Genomic DNA, 17091 nt, shown 5'->3' with positions numbered 1-17091 from the left:
CTCCTGCCCCAGACATAACCCTTGAAAACAAGATATAAGTTTCTGGGAAAAAGCCATACAAGCATTACATAGGATATATTGTCCTACCACAGGGCACTGAAAGCTACTCAAACTTGGCAGACAAACTCAGGACATATTAACCAGAATATTCATTGACATATTTCATAATACAACAGATGGCATCATCTACTGAATATCTATTTTTGAAACTTCATTTTCTTTAAGGAATATAGTCCTTTTCTGTGGTATAGTGCATTAAACATTTTAAAAGAAACCTTTCAAAAGAAATCTTACCTAAAGTAGGCAAATTGGTCACTATGAACTGGATTCTTCCAGATCATCTTGAGAACAGGTTTTTTCCATATGAGAAGAAATGCTCCTTTTCTCAAGCAAGAGTTGTAGAGGTCCAGCAACTAATCTGGAAATATACCATGGAAGCATTTAATAACATTTGCCTCCAGAAAGTCGGTACTCCTAGCCCTACCACTACAAGTCAAGTCCAAAGCCTCTGCTAATTCAACTGGAGTGAGAGGTTCCTCATTGTCATGAGAGCCATAATTAGAATTTTCACAAACTATACATTTTTACATTCGCAAACTATTGTATATTCAGCCTTCTCATTTTAATTGCTAAGGAACAGATTCCTACGGAACAGCTCAGTTAGAGTATTCTGTACTGATTGAGTGTAGTTAATCAAGTCAGTCCACAACCAGTCGATTACATTTGTAAATTACACTTTTTCAGTTATCAGCTGTAGGCCTATGGATCTTTTTAGTTATAAGAATATAGACAAAGGTCCATGGATTCCCATTGTTAACAGATTGTTCCCAGGAATTATGTTTGGAACAATTCAGTAGTCTGCTATACTTTTACTTTCTTTTCTCCATGTATTTCAACTTTAATTCTTCATGAAGATAAAGATAATCCATCTCTTCTACTTTTTTTATATTGTCTATGTACACCATTTATTTTATTTATGTTTTTTTCCTGTAGAAAAAAAAAATTATAACCATTGTGACCATTTTTCACAAGCCATTATCAATACATTTTGAAGACACTGAGCCCTCTCATTAGCTATATGAGTTCCATTTCTGGAGTTCATTAATACTATTAATGTTAAATTTCTCACATTTTACATTTTTAAAGGGAAATCTCTCTTTCAAATCATTTTCGGTTCTTACATTTCTGAGAAATAAAAAAAAAGCTCTGTGGTTGCTTGTTGACCATCCCTCATGAACTGCCTTATCAATCACCAAGGATGGACATGAAGGCATGAAGGTAGGAAACTGATTCACATCATTGATGACCCCCCAAGAACTCCTCAGGATTAAACTTCTCTGTCAGTGGAGCTCTGTCCACCCCAGAGTTTAGAGCCAGCATTGGAATTGATTACTACAATGATCTTCATAGTTCCCCAGTTGCTGATTTACATTTTTACAGCTATACCTGTCAATAATGTGGTCATTAATGTGATAGTAGAGTACAATATGATGTATATTTCCCCCCGTGGTCTTAGTACCTTGGCACAAACTCCATGCGAAAAAACATAGAGCAGTTATTACAGTAATTACCAAGTCAGAATTATGAACATGGCTGCCTGAAGACTGTCTCTGGATTGAACAAACCTATATGCTTGGTAATAACCTCTCACCCCACCACCACAGCTATATAGCTCCTGAATCAACATGGTCTTCTGACCATTTTGATTCATTCTGTGGGCCCCAGGTACCAAGCATTATAGTGATCAAGCGATTTCCAAGTGATTCGTAGACCGTTTACTCAAAGCCACAGTTCTTCAGTTTGAAATTTTTTTACGTCTTTGCTAATCAATAAAAAACTTAGTCTTATGAATTGTAAGCAAGTTTAAGGAAGGAAAGCCGCCTTTCTATCTTTTTCATTTAGACTAACACTAACTTTTTATACCACTTGGTCACTCTAGCGGCACTACTCCTGCCTCCCCGTGGCAGGGGTGCTAACCTGGGAGAAGAAATCCTCCTCTCCCAGGACTGAAAGGAGCAAAGATGGATAACAAAATGTATCCACCTTTAGAGCCATCAAGCTCAAAACTAGTGACAAATGACACCGATGACGACTACTTTGTGTGTGTTATGGGGGTTTAGGGGCGCATAAGCTGCCGGGGGTATAGTGCACTTTTGATGACTTCTCTCAACCGAAGCGGTTGAAAACAAACCCTCAAGAGGAGATACCAGCTTTCCTCATCTTACATTCACTATCAGATCAGCCTCTGAGCAAATTATCACCCTTCCTAGTGCAGAAATGCATTGAGTCTGCTGCTGGTTCACCTAAATCGGTAAGGCGACTCCAGTCGGGCAATCTTCTGATAGCGACTACTCAACATTCTGTGAAGCTATTAATGCTCACAACCTTTGGAGGACAGCCAATAAAAGTTACTCCTCATGCCACCTTAAACTCCTCTAAGGGAGTAATAACAGAATGGGACTTATTACTTGTATCAGAGGAGGAAATTGTCCAAGAATTACACGATCAAAAAGTCATCCAAGAAAGGAGAATCAAGACCCGAAAAGATGGTACTCTGGTTCCAACAAGGAGTATAATTCTTACTTTTCGCACTGCATTGCCGTATCTGACTGTATATTCCGAATCCCATCAGATGCTACAAATGCCAAAAATACGGACACCCACAAACTGCATGTCGAGGTGAGGCAATATGTCCCAACTGTAGTTCAAAGGAACATAACCAATCTGGCTGCACTATTACCACTCCGCATTGCCCAAACTGTAAGGGTAACCATCTGGCTTTCTCAAAAACATGTGAATTATGAGAAAGGGAAAAAAGTCCAGAAATATAAAATAGAAAACAAAGTGACATACTCAGAGGCAAGAAGGCAGATAATCAAAACAGAGACAAAATGCACGTATGCCACAAAAGCTCAACATTTCCCGTCTGCTGGGATCCAGACTGAAGTATCAGTTTCTCTAAATATATATATATTGCGAATAAGGCACGTTCGTTGCTCTCTATTTTAAAACAGCATCCTACACAACAAACTAGTGAACAAGCCAGTAATACTCCAATTGCCATACCAACTGATATTCTATCAACAATAAAACCAAAAGCCACAGAAACCATGAAACTGCAAGCATCACTCTCCACTGGAACGGACATCGATAAACATCATGATTCAGATGATGGAATCCTAGAATTACATGCAACCGATGAGATGGATGTGACCTGCCCCTGCTTTGCTTAGAAAGATAAAACAAAAATAGATCGATACAAGCAAATTACAACTGAAAAGTAGTCAGAACCAAAAACAACCCATAAAACCATATAATGGAAAGAATCCTTCAGTGGAATTGTAGAGGCTTTTGGAATACAAAGAATGATTTGCAGGATCTCATCGATCGACATGCACCAGCTGCCATAGCTTTACAGGAAACTTTTAAATTCCCAAGTGTGTCCTACCATCAGAAACTATGCTGTCTATAGTCAAGATAGGAGTATTGATACACCAGCTCATGGAGGGGTGGCGATTATTGTCAGAAACAATATTCTATCTTCAGACTCCTTTTGAAGTAGTGGCAGTGCGCATTGCATTTGGTATCACTCTCACAATAGCTTCTATATACCTCCCTCCAAATTTCTCTTTCCCCTCAGACGACTTAGAGAGCCTAATAGATCAGCTGCTATCTCCTTTATGCTTATTCAGGGACTTCAATGCTCATCATCTGCTATGGGGATCTCCAACAATAGATAAAAGGGGCAAACTAATAGAATTCTTGCTTGATACTCATCATCATGTTAAACACTGGTGAGCCTACCTACCTATGTCTGCGGGATCCATGACTGCTCTAGATTTCTCAATCTGTTCTCTCTTCATATCTGCCAATACGGACTGGTCAGTTCTTGATAACCCACTAAACAGTGATCATCTACCGATCCTTTGTAAGATTCAAACATGAGTAAACTTGTCCCCATTGCAGTCTTCCAACTGGAAATTCCATAGGGCTCGCTGGCATGAATACGCCTCTCTAATTCAGTTTGACGATGATATAATCCAGTCCCAGCCCACAGATAATGTCACCGATCATATAATCAACCAGATATTAAAAGCTGCTACTTTTGTAATACCTAAATCAGTGCCTGGGAAAGGTAAACACAGAAATTTCTGGTGGAATCAGGATTGCGCACGTGCTAAACAAGAAAAAATAGAGCTTGGAATTTATTTCGAAAATTCCCTACAACTGATAATCTTATTAACTTTAAAGGACTTGAGATCAATTTCTGAAAAATAATAAGAAAAGCAAAGGAAGATTCCTGGATAAGCTTTACTTCCACCATTAAAAAGAATACAGACAATAGACTCATCTATAAGAAAATCCAAGCACTTAAATGTTAAATATATGCAGTCCCCAGCCTCAATCCTAAAATGGAAAGGACAAGAGTTGTCTACACCAACAGAAATAGCAAATGCATTAGCCGAATCTTTTGCCAGTGTGTCAGCAGTGTCCACATACAGCCAAACTTTTAAAAAAAAAAAATTAAGTCATCGGCAGAAAAACATAAAATGAACTTCTCTACCATGGTATCACACCCGTACAATCAGCCATTCACATTAACAGAACTTTTACAGTTTCTCAATAAAACATCCAGTACTGCTGCTGGTCCGGATGGAGTCTGCTATATAATGTTAAAAAAGGTAAATAACAAAGCAATAAACTTCCTGTTGAATTTCTACAGCCGAGTATTTTTAGAAAAGAAAATTTCTAGAAAATATTTGATGCCAGGAGTGCTTATCAACACTCCTGGCATCACTCAGGAGTGTGGATAAGCACAGGCCTATTTCACTGACTATCTGTTTAGGCAAAGTCCTAGAAAAAAATGGTTCACAGGCAGCTAACATGGTTTCTGGAAGCTAACAATATGATAAACCAAAACCAGTATGGGTTTCGGAAAAATCACTCAACCTTAGACGTGACAAGCAAAGCAGAAGCTAACATCTGCAATGCTTTCGTAAGGAGACATCTGGTTATGGTTAATCTTGACATTAAGAAAGCCTTCATGCTCCAGGCACTGAAATTTGCAGAACTTAAGCCTTTCTTGGTAAGAGCACCCCTCTATTCCCTTCACCAATCTTGTTGCCATTCTTTGTACTCATTCTAGCAACTCTGCATCCTTCCTAAAATGAGGCCTCCAGACCTGTACGCAGTACTCAAGGTGTGACCTGACCATTGCCTTATACAACAGGATAATCACCTCCCTGTCTCCACTAGCAAAATTCTTATATATAATTGACAAGACTCCATGACCTGCCCTGGTAGCACATCTGCACTGCTCAATGAACTTCATATCTGACTGCACAATTACCCCCAGGCCTTTTTCACTTTCCACTTCCCTGAATGTAGTACCACACAGTTGGTATGTTTCTCTTGGGATATTGCTACCCATATGCAGTACTTTGCATTTGTCAATGTTAAACTTCAGTTGCCACTTCTCAGCCCATTTGCCCAACTTATCTAGATCCAGTTGGAATAGCATACTGTCTTTATTGTCGTTAACAACCCTTCCAACCTTTGTATCATCTGAAAACTTGGACATTAAGCCTGATATACCTTCATCAATATCATTGATGAATACACAAAATAACAATGGGCCCAGCACCGAAACCTGGGGAACTCCACTAATAACATTTGTCCACGAAGAACAGTATCCATTGATTACCACTCTCTGTTGTCTCCCACTCAACCATCCCTTTATCCAGTGTAGCAACTTACCCTTAATGCCATACCATTCCAATTTGTACAGCAGTCTTCCATGTGCAACAGTATCAAAAACTTTCCTGAAATCCAAGTATATGATATCAAAATTATTTTTGGCATTCAATTCCTTTGTGATCACATCATAGTATCCAATCAAATTGGTCAGACAAGACCTCCCTTTAACAAACCCATTCTCTGTCTTAACTATTACTTCAGTCTTGTCTAGATGATCCTGCAGCACTTCTTTAACCCATTATTGACTCCATTATTTTCCCCAGAATAAAAGTTAAACTAACAGGTCTATAGTTATTTGTGTCACCTTTTGAACCCCCTTTGTGAATTTGTGGTACATTTGCACACCTCCAGTCCATGGGGAACTCCCCTGAGTTCAAGAAAGCTCATAGCATAATTATGGCTAAGTATTTGCTTACTTCCTTTGCTGCCTCCTTTAATATAACTGGATAGATCCTGTCCACACCCTTATGTTTTACTTCAATAATTTCTCCTCCACTTTGTTCTCAGTTATTACAGAATCTCTCGGCTCCCTGTTAGAGTTTGATAAACTTCTGGCATTCTCTTCCTTGAATAACTCCTCATGTGTGAATATAGATACAAAATACTCATTCAGTTTATCAGCTACCTGAGCATGATCGTCAGTAGTCAACCCATCTATGTTAAGTGGTCGTTGCATCCTTTGCCAAAGATTTTGCATAATCTACCTTCGCCTGCCTAACCTTCTTTGTGACTTGATTACAGTATATTTTATATCTGTCATAGGCTTCTGTGTCACATGATAATTTATATGCATTTTTCATCTCTCTGCCACGAGCCTCATTAATTCATCTGAAAGGCACCTCCATAGCCAGGTGGGAAGGAGCAGCAGTGCGTAGCACACGCTTCTTGATTAAACCGGGGTTCGAGCCCGTCACCACCAAATACGGAGGATGCGGAAAGGTCAGGGAATGACCACCGCATATCCCCGGAGCAATATGGCCTTAGTTGCTAATGCTCCTAAAAACCAAAAATAACAATAACAATTCATCTGACATCCATTTAGGCCTAAACCTTGAACAGTATTTCTTTGTTGGTATGAAAAGCCTAGTAGCCTCCAAGATTAAGTGTCTGAAGGCTTCCCATTTAGAATTCAACATTGGTAACATCATCAGTTTATCCCACTGTATAGAATTTAAAAACTGTCTGAGACCCCTGTAGTCACCTTTACAAAAGCAAAAGCCCTTCCCTTTACCCGTGATGCTATTTACATCTTTAAGTAAATCCCACATCAGTACATTGTGATCACTGTCACCCAGTGATTCCTTTATCTGCAAATTTTTAATGCATGAATAATCATTGCTGATTATCAGATCAAGAATATTACTCCCTCTGGTTGCCTCTCGAACATGTTGCTGTAGAAAACAGTCATCCAATAAATCCACAAAAGTCTTGCTAGTGTGAGAGTGACCAACCACAAGTTCCAGTCAATATCTGGAAAATCCCAATTTCTAATTCCAATTCTGCACTGCTTATATCTGTGCGACACCACGTCTCTGATATCCCAACAATATCTGCCTTTGATGTCTTTATCAGCACTTCAAACTCCTGAAATGTATTAAATATACTCCTAGCATTGGTGTACATGCAAGTATACATGCACGTGTTTCTACACCTAGTTACCCTAACACAGCCTATGTATTTATTTGTTCCACTATGACTCCTGGCAGTCCTGAAAATTTTCAGCACCTTGCTCTCCAGGCTGCTGCTCATTCTAATAGAAGCAGTTCAAGAATCACTTTTGCCTCTGCCTGCAGTCACTGTTAATCTTTTAGTCCATGTATCTATCCCCCTCCCACTGAAAAAAATTCTACACCATGAGCCTTGCACATTCGCTCCAGGGCCGAATTGATTGCCAAGGCTTTGATCATATACTCATTCCTGTCGTGTCTGGGCAGAATTGTAGACACTTTCAAATTCAACCCTAGCTCGCAATTTTTTTTCAACATTAACCTGTACTTGATGAGTAAATCTGCAGATCTCTTACTGTTAATGTCATTAGTTCCAACGTGTACAACAATATCACCTTTTGTGCCTTTAAAAGATGATATCGGCTCTACAATGTCATCAACGTTTGCCCCTGGCAGACATACCCTGGTCCTGTTCCACCTATCCTTCTTGCATGGTATTATCCCCATTTACCTGACAATAGCAGCACCAACAGTAACTAATTCCTTTGAGAAATAAAGTCTAATGTCTAAGTTTGCTGATGGTATGAAGGGTGGTTAATGTCAGTAATCAGGCTATACTTCTGCAACAAAACCTAAATAAATTAGGCAGATGGGCTATGAAGTACCTTGCATTGACAAATGCAAGGAACTTCATATGAGTTGCACTAATCCCAGATTAATACCAACTGTGTTATATGATGCTCAGGATAGTGGAGAATGTAAAAATATCTGGGGATAATTGTGTAGCCAGATATAAAGTTCTCTGAGCAGTGCAGACATGATGAGTGATCACTGACAAAGCCCATGGGGTTTTGTCAGTGATCTACAGGAATTTTTCCAGTAGGGATAAGGAAGTGATTATCCCCTCCTTGTATAAGGCACTAAGTTAAGCAGCATCATAATCATTGCATACATGTCTGAAAGCCTCATTTGCAATGAGGATCTGTTGGAGCAAGTGCAAAGAAGAGCAACAAGATTAGTTGGGGGAACAAAAGGGCATTGTGGAAACTAGGAGGAGGAGCTCAATGCTGATGAAATCTTTCCTTATGCTCAGACAAGTGGATAGTTTGAATAAATTCAAGGAGAACGAGATAAACTGTTAAAGGGGATGGACAGGTGATGTGGGAAATGTTGGGTGTTTTTTTAAGCTTGCTTTCTTGCATCATTTTTCACTATTAATGCTACTGTTACCTCTAATACACCTGCAATTCAGGCCTTACAAAAGACTAGGGGGAAATTTTTTTTTTTTTTTTTTTTTTATGAAAACCCCAAATACAAAAGGTATCAAAAACCTATAGTACTTAGTACCGTGCATGGGTTGAAGGAGAAGTATGGGGGGGGGGGGGTATGCTGGAAACTTTGCTCTAGAGACTAAACATGGGTTTCACCACTTCAAGCCTCCAATAAGCAAAGTGGTGGTATTTCACCGGTTGATGAAAGTCATCTACCACATATAAGCACAATAAGGATGTCCAATATTCAAGAATCAAAAAATCGAAAACCACTGTCCACGCCCTTTCCTGCAGAAGCTTATTCAATTTTTCCAAAAAGATTTCCCTTGTTATGGATTTATCATTTTCTAGAAATCTTAAAAGAGATTACAGATAAACTCAAAAAAGAAGAGTCCTATAACTCTAACCAGCAACTTGCACAAATCCATAGGTTACTCTTCAAGAAAAAAAAAAATTGTGATTTCTTCTATCTAAACCTCAAGAAATCACAATTATATTTTATTTTTTATTATTTGCCTAACACTTAATCCTAAAATAGTTAGTTTACTTCCCAATTCCAATCACCCACCAAATGCAGTTCAGTATTTCCAATATTGCTGTTCTCAAGGTTCACTTCACGCAGATCCTACTTAGACTTTTCAAATCCTCTGCCACCACGATTCTTCAGTTCATGCACTTGTAGCAAATTCAGTGTAGGAGCCACTCCAACAGTAAGCCTTTCCATAGTTCTTTTAACAGCATTTTCTTACCAAAACTTTCCTATTTTAAATATAAAGCACTGCTTATTGCCTTTCCTATTCTAGTACCACAAACTCAACTTTAATTACATTATTTTTATTCTTCTCTCTCTCTCTCTCTCTCTCTCTCTCTCTCTCTCTCTCTCTCTCTCTCTCTCTCATTATTGTTAATAATATTGTTATATTATTGTTAATATCACTGCAAAATGAATAATCCAAGTAATTGATATTGAAGAATCACACTATCTGTCTAATGACTGTCATATTAGCAATATTATTGTAAATTAGATAATTCATACTGATTGAATAACACTATTATTTATAGCATTAAATAACAGTAGTGAATTAAATAGCATTGCTGTTATTTATTGTAATTAACCTCTAACTTTCAGCCAATATACATTGCAATTCGGCTTTATTTATTGCAATTACCTATTAACTTCAGCTGTCTCAATACAGCCTGTAACTTAGCTGTTATTTATTGTAATTAACTTCAAATTTGGGCTATTATTCTGAGACCTCCTCCATAGGCCTGATGACTAGAAACAGTGTATTTTCAATCTGTCGCCAAGTTGTTTGTGTTAGTATTGAGATGTTTTTAATTTAATGGGTAACATTTTCAACAAAAACAACATAATCTACATATGATATATTAGTGTGGCTTTTATTAATTCTTTCTCATATGATGAATAATCACATAGTGCCTTTCTTCCAATTAATTAGACATCAGTCTATTAGTGCAACACAGGAAATGGTTTCTATGACAGCCAAAGCAGAACAACAGCCCACAACCATAACCTTACAATCAGAGAGGAGAATGAGTGAAACAATCCACCTCCTTGTCCTTTCTTGGTGCAACTTACAGCAAAGTGGAACCAGTTGATGCCTGAGGACTCCTCAGCATCCAGTCTAGAACATGACCTCTTTGTCTCTGAACTCTTTCTTCCTTGTCTCCTCATTCTCTTTATTAGGCACTTTGGCATAATGCATCAAGTGCCTGTTGTATTCACTGGGTTTGTCTGTCTGTCTGTTCATCTGTTCCATGTCATTAAACTCAGCTCCTAGTGGATGGATTTTCATAAAATTTTACATTTGGCCCTTTAGAACAGCTTGTCGGGCCATCCCAAATTTCATTAAAATTTGACCAATAGAAATTCGGAAATTATTATTTAGTTGTCCATCTGTCTGCTTGTAATAACCCAACTTCCAGTGTATGAATTTTCATGAAATTTTATATTTAGCTCTGTTAGAGAGATTTGTCAAGTCATCCAAAGTTCATTAAAATCATGTGGAGTCATCCAAAGTTCTTTCTCAGTCCATCCACATATAAGTCAACTCTCAATGGATGGATTTTCATGAAATTTTACATTTAATCCTTTTAGAATTTTTCAAGCCTTCCCAAATTTAATTAAAATGGACCAGTAGAAATCCAGCAATTTCTTTTTTTCTTTCATATCACATAGACTATTTGTATACTGTGTTACCAGTTGTGAATTATTACTCTTTGCTAATGCACTGAAATGTAATGCACTGGTTTCTAATTTGTCTTTTTTGTGCCTGGCAAATTGTAACTGGAGGATTCTGCATTGTGTAGATATCTAAACAAGTTTTTTTTTTTTTTTTTCCTCTTTTTTTTTAATATTATTTATTCACAGAATAAACTACAGTATTCCAAAATCATTGGAGTATATTGTAATGTACCGTCATTAATTTATTAAATTGTTCTAAATTAGGTTCATAAAACATGATGTAGTGTCAAGAAATAAACTATTCCGGTACTTTTTACTACCACATAATAAATATTTTAATAAATAAGCATCATATTACAAACCTTTACGAGGTTATTTTTCACTGTGAATGAACAAGAACTTGGTAATGGGTTTTATTTCTTGAGAAATATTACCTATGAAGAAAACATCTCATTTAAAGACATGATTAAAGCATTGTAGTGTTTTTAATTAAATTAGTTGCTCTTGCATTTATTATCATGTCCATCAGCTGTCTCATTCAGAGTTTGTTTCTTTGCATTATTATACAACTTTTAACACTAATTCTAATATATTCCCTCCACCTACTATAGTGGGCCATGCTGATATAAAAAAAAAAAAAAAAAAAAAAAGCCTTGCTGATAATTCAAATGGCTTTCAGCATGTTTTCCCCTGCTATTATTCCTTGGTAGAATTGCAGAAATATATATATATTCTTACTTAATTTACAATGTTTTTTCAACATATCTCTATACCTCTCCATGGATCAGTGCTTTAAATTTTTCTGTTTTTGATTTTCTTTAATAGCATTGACCAAGAGTTCTAGATAATGACCAATGTGAAACAGCACCGAGTTCCAAGGATAGCAAGATAAATAACAAATATGTTTTAATACTGAAAATGCAAGGTTTTACAGGAAAATTATAACCCTAAAATAAGGGAGGCATGATTAAAAACAATTGGGGAAGAGAGAGATTTAGGGGTTAGGGGTTATAGGCAAATGTGAAATTCTCTATGTAGTTAGGAAAAGGAATGCCCATGTTATTCTTTGATGATTTATCAAACAGTTTCTTTTAGAGATAGGGAGATTATAATTCCATTATATAAGGCAATAATAAGATTACAGTTGGAATACTGTGTCTAAGTATGGAAGTTAAAAGTTCAAAAGACAGGCAACATGCTTGGTGAGATTGCCCAATTTCCCTTTATCCAAAAAGTTGCTAATCATCATGTGAATAAGTTCTCTCCATGGGTAGTTGAGGCTAAGAGTTTGGGGAAAGAAATTTTAAGGCCTGCTAGATTGGCTTATAAGGGGAGAGGGAAATACATAGGCTTTTTTCTTTTCTTTTCTTTTCTTTTATTCTTTTTTTTTTTTTTTGGCTTGATCCTGCAGGAAAAGCTTCAGGCTTTATTGATGGCATGATGATCAGTGGTCCCTAATTTGACAAATTCATCCAAATAACAAACTTTCCTAAAAGAAACACAAACTTCTATTGTGGAAATCAAGTTTTCATGTTAACAGACATGAATAAGTTAGCATTAGCATTAGCATTAGCATTAGTAGAGGCATTTGATGCAAGAAAGCAAGCTTATGCAGCATCAGCCAAAAAAAAAAAAAAAAAGTAACATAAATAAATAAAAATAACCACTTCCACTTCACCCCTCTGTTCGTTCGAAATACCTGTCCAGCTGAGCCTTAAACTTATTTAGGCTATCAACTTCCACGACAAGGGATGGAAGTCTGTTCCACCCACCAACCACCCGCTGGCTAAAGGCAAATTTCCGCACATCTATCCTACATCTGTCTTTCCTCAATTTGAATTTATGCCCTCTCAGGTGATTTTTCTGAGCTAGAGGAAGAATCCCATCAGCATTGAGCATGCTCAAACCATTCAAGGCTTTGTACACCTCTATCAGATCACCCCGCTGGTGCCTAGTTTCCAGACACTGTAATTTGCAAAACTTAAGCCTTTCTTCGTAAGAGAACCCCTTTGTCCCATTCACCAATCTAGTTGCCCTTCTCTGTACTCGTTCCAGCAGCTCTACATCCTTCCTGAAATGAGGCCTCCAGGCCTGTATACAGTACTCTAGGTGTGGCCTGACCATTGCCTTATACAAGGGAATAATCACCTCCTTATCCCTGCTAGAAAAATTCCTATATATCATTGACAATACACCATGAGCTACTCTTGCAGCTCGTCTGCACTGCTCAGAGAACTTCATATCTGCCTGCACCACCACCCCCAGGTCCCTTTCATTCTCTACCACTGTCAGTGTAGTACCACAGAGTTGATACGTTGCTCTGGGGTTGCTGTTTCCCATATGTAGTACTTTACATTTGTCAATGTTAAACTTCATTTGCCACCTCGAAGCCCATCTGCTCAACCTTTCCAAATCCTGTTGCAGCAGCATAGTGTCAGTAGTGTCCTTGACAACCCTGCCAACCTTCGTATCGTCTGCAAACTTGGACATTAAGCCTGATATACCATCATCAATATCATTTATAAATACAGAAAACAATAAAGGCCCCAATACTGAACCCTGAGGGACTCCACTAATAACATTAGTCCACGATGAGCAGTGTCCATTGATTACCACTCTCTGTCTTCTCCCCCTCAACCACCCCTTTATCCATAGCAGCAACTTGCCTCCAATGCCACACTGCTCCAATTTGTGCAGCAGTCTTCCATGTGCAACAGTATCAAAAGCCTTTCTAAGATCCAAGTATATAATATCAAAGTTATTCCCTGCATCCAGTTCTTTTGTGACTGCATCATAGTATCCAATCAAATTGGTCAGGCAAGACTTCCCCTTAACAAAACCATGCTGTGTCCTAGCTATAACTGAAGTCTTGTCTAGATGATCCTGCAGTGCTTCTTTCACCAGTGCCTCCATTAATTTTCCGGGAACAGAAGTTAAACTCACAGGTCTATAATTACTTGTGTCAGCCTTTGATCCCCCTTTGTGAATTGGGGTCACATTTGCACATCTCCAGTCAATGGGTACCTCCCCTGAGTCCAAGGAAGCTCTCATAATTATGGCTAAGGGTTTGCTTACCTCCTTTGCTGCCTCCTTTAATATAACTGGATAGATCCCATCCACCCCAGGTGCCTTTCTTGTGTTTATCTTCAACAATTTCTCCTCCACTTTGCTCTCAGTTATTACAAGATTCTCTAGCTTACTGCTAGAGTTGAATACACCTCTGGCATTCCCCTCGCTGAATAACTCCTCATGTGTGAATGTCGATGCAAAATATTCATTTAGTTTGTTAGCTACCCGAGCAGGGTCATCAACAGTTGACCCATCGATCTCAAGTGGACCAATCTGATTCATCCCCTTCCTTCTAGAGTTTACATAAGTAAAGAACTCTTTGCTGTTTTTCTTCGCATCCCTTGCCAAGGATCTCTCGTAATCTGCCTTCGCCTGCCTAACCTCCTTTGTAACTTGGTTACAGATCAACTTGTATCTATCATAGGCGTCCGTGTCACGTGTTAATTTGTATGTATCCCATGCATTTTTCTTCTCTGCCATATGCCTCATTAGTTCATCTGACAACCATTTAGGCCTAAACCTTGAACAATATTTCTTAGTTGGTATGTAAAGCCTAGTAGCTTCCACGATAAGTTCTTTGAATGCTTCCCATTTTGAATTTGCTGTTGGCAATATCATCAGTTGATCCCACTGTATAGAATTTAAATACTGTCTCAGTCCATTGTAGTCGCCTTTACGAAAGCAATACCCCTTCCCTTTACCCCTAATGGTAGTTACCTCTTTGAGTAACTCCCACTTCAGCACACTGTGATCACTGCCACCAAGTGGTTCATTTATCTGCAGATTCTTAATGCATGAAGAATCACTACTGATAATCAAATCAAGAGTATTACTCCCTCTAGTTGCCTCCCGAACATGCTGATGTAGAAAACAATCATCCAATAAATCCACAAAAGCCTTGCTACTGTGTGAGTGACCAGCCCCCAAATTCCAGTCAATATCTGGGAAATTAAAATCCCCCATTATAAGACTCTCTGATTTACTGGCCCACTCTATTTCTCCGAACAGTTTCTTATTATACTCATCAGAGTCATTAGGCCTATAGCACACTCCTACTCTCAATTTTGATCTCCCAATGCTTATGTCACACCAAACTGACTCGACACTGCACTGTCCAGCGATGTCGACTGGCTTCACTTCCTTGGATTTTATGTGTTTTTTAACTAATAGCATAACCCCTCCTCCCTTCCTATCCTGTCTATCCTTTCTGTAGACATTGTACTCCCCAAATTCCAGTTCTGCATTTCTTATATCTGTGTGACACCACGTCTCTGAAATCCCCACAATATCTGCCTTTGATGTTTTGAGCAATACCTCAAATTCATCAAATTTATTTACTAAACTCCTAGCATTGGTGTACACACAAGTATACATGCACCTGTTCTTTTTCTTAGCTACCCTAACACAACCCATGTGTTTACTTGTACCCCAATGATTCCCAGCAGTCTCTGAAATATCCTGCATCTTATTTTCCAGGCTGCGGCTCATTCCAATAGAAGCAGTGCAAGAATCACTTTCACCTCTGCCAGTGGCTACTGTTAATCTATTAGTCCTTGTATCCCCCCAATCTAGCAGTTTTCCGACCCACCTAACATTGCCTCGATAGCATCAGCAAACATTCTTGCACCCTTTCTATTTAAGTGTATCCCATCCCTGTAGAAGCAGTCTCTCCTGTTAACAAGTACAGACCAGGCTGAAAAAAATTCTACCCCTTGAGCCCTGCACAATCTTTCCAGGGCCGAATTGATTGACAGGGCTCTCATCATATACTCCCTCCTATCGTGTCTGGGCAGAATTGCAGATACTTTCAATTTCAACCCTAATTCACGGCTTTTTTTCATCAGTGACCTGTACTTGTCAAGTAATTCCGCCGGTCTCCTACTCTTAATGTCATTAGTGCCAACGTGTACAACTATATCACCTTTTGTGCCCTTAAAAGATGATATCCGCTCTACAACGTCATCAACTTTTGCCCCTGGCAGACATACCCTGGTCCTATTCCACCTATCCTTTTTACAAAGCATGTTTCCCGTTTCCCTGACAATAGAGTCACCAACAACTACTAGTTCCTTTGGGACCAGCGCATTCTGCCTTGGGGGTTGCCGCTGTGTTCCGCGATGACCAAGTGCAAGCTCTGGCATTGGTGTGGGCAGCTGAGAGCTTGATGGGCCCCTCACTTGTAATCCTTCGAGGGCATCCACCCTATCCTTCAAGCTCTCATATAGGCCCATAACAACGCTGAGTTGTCGCCTTATCTCCTTACACTCCTTGCATCGCACACACACAAAGACATCCCCCATGGCAGTATCATGTCCCATACTTGACTGCTCCGCAAACATCAAGCAAATAGTGCATCTTACAAGGCTGTGATTCAGAGGACAACTGCCCCCCTCAGTTCTCCCCTGGGCCACAGCATTCCCATTAGCTTGAGCCCTTTGCTTTGCTGCTCTGGTTTGAGTCATGATTTAGAGTTACTTTCAATAAAATTTCGATTTCTGTACAAAATTAAATCCTAAACTTGTATCCAAACACAGTTATAACGCTATATTTATGTTTCAGTAACGAGTGTTATCTACGGAATATTTACGTTTCAGTAACGAGGGTTATCTGCGAAATCCCTTTATATAACTTTCGTATCAAGTTATGTATTAATTATTTGTTTTTACTAATTATTTATGTTACGTAACCTAAGTGGTTATATGTATAATTAATTATGTTAAATAAAATTAATTATATTACGTTTGTAATCTAAGTCGTTATATGTATTTATTTTTTTTTTTTTTTTTTTTTTGTATTTATTCTTGCTAGACTATAGCTTCAATTATTACATTTGTATATAATCAAAAAAGATATTCCTCTAGAATCTTCTGATTGTAACTCTGAGCTGACAGTTAGATGCTTATAGACAGACCATCCAGGCGCCTCCGTAGCCAGGTGGGAAGGAGCAGCAGTGCGTAGCACACGCTTCTTGATTAGACCGGGGTTCGAGCCCGTCACCACCAAATACGGAGGATGCGGAAAGGTTAAGGAATGACCACCGCATATCCTGGAGCAATATGGCCTTAGTTGCTAATGCTCCTAAAAAACCAAACAACAACAACAACAACAGACCATCCCTTAC

General features: G+C 38.6%; 1 protein-coding gene across 1 annotated transcript in view; it reads left to right on the top strand.

The window, feature by feature from the left end:
- Positions 1–17091, top strand: part of shot (dystonin-like protein short stop) — a 1739701-nt gene that overhangs the window by 1607223 nt on the left and 115387 nt on the right. The window lies entirely within an intron of this gene.

Source organism: Mastigoproctus giganteus, chromosome 9 (genome assembly GCF_048544385.1).
Source record: "Mastigoproctus giganteus isolate SK-2022 chromosome 9, ASM4854438v1, whole genome shotgun sequence".
Taxonomy (NCBI): domain Eukaryota; kingdom Metazoa; phylum Arthropoda; class Arachnida; order Uropygi; family Thelyphonidae; genus Mastigoproctus; species Mastigoproctus giganteus.
Note: the sequence above shows the minus strand (reverse complement) of the source record. Positions and strands in the feature narration are given on the sequence as shown.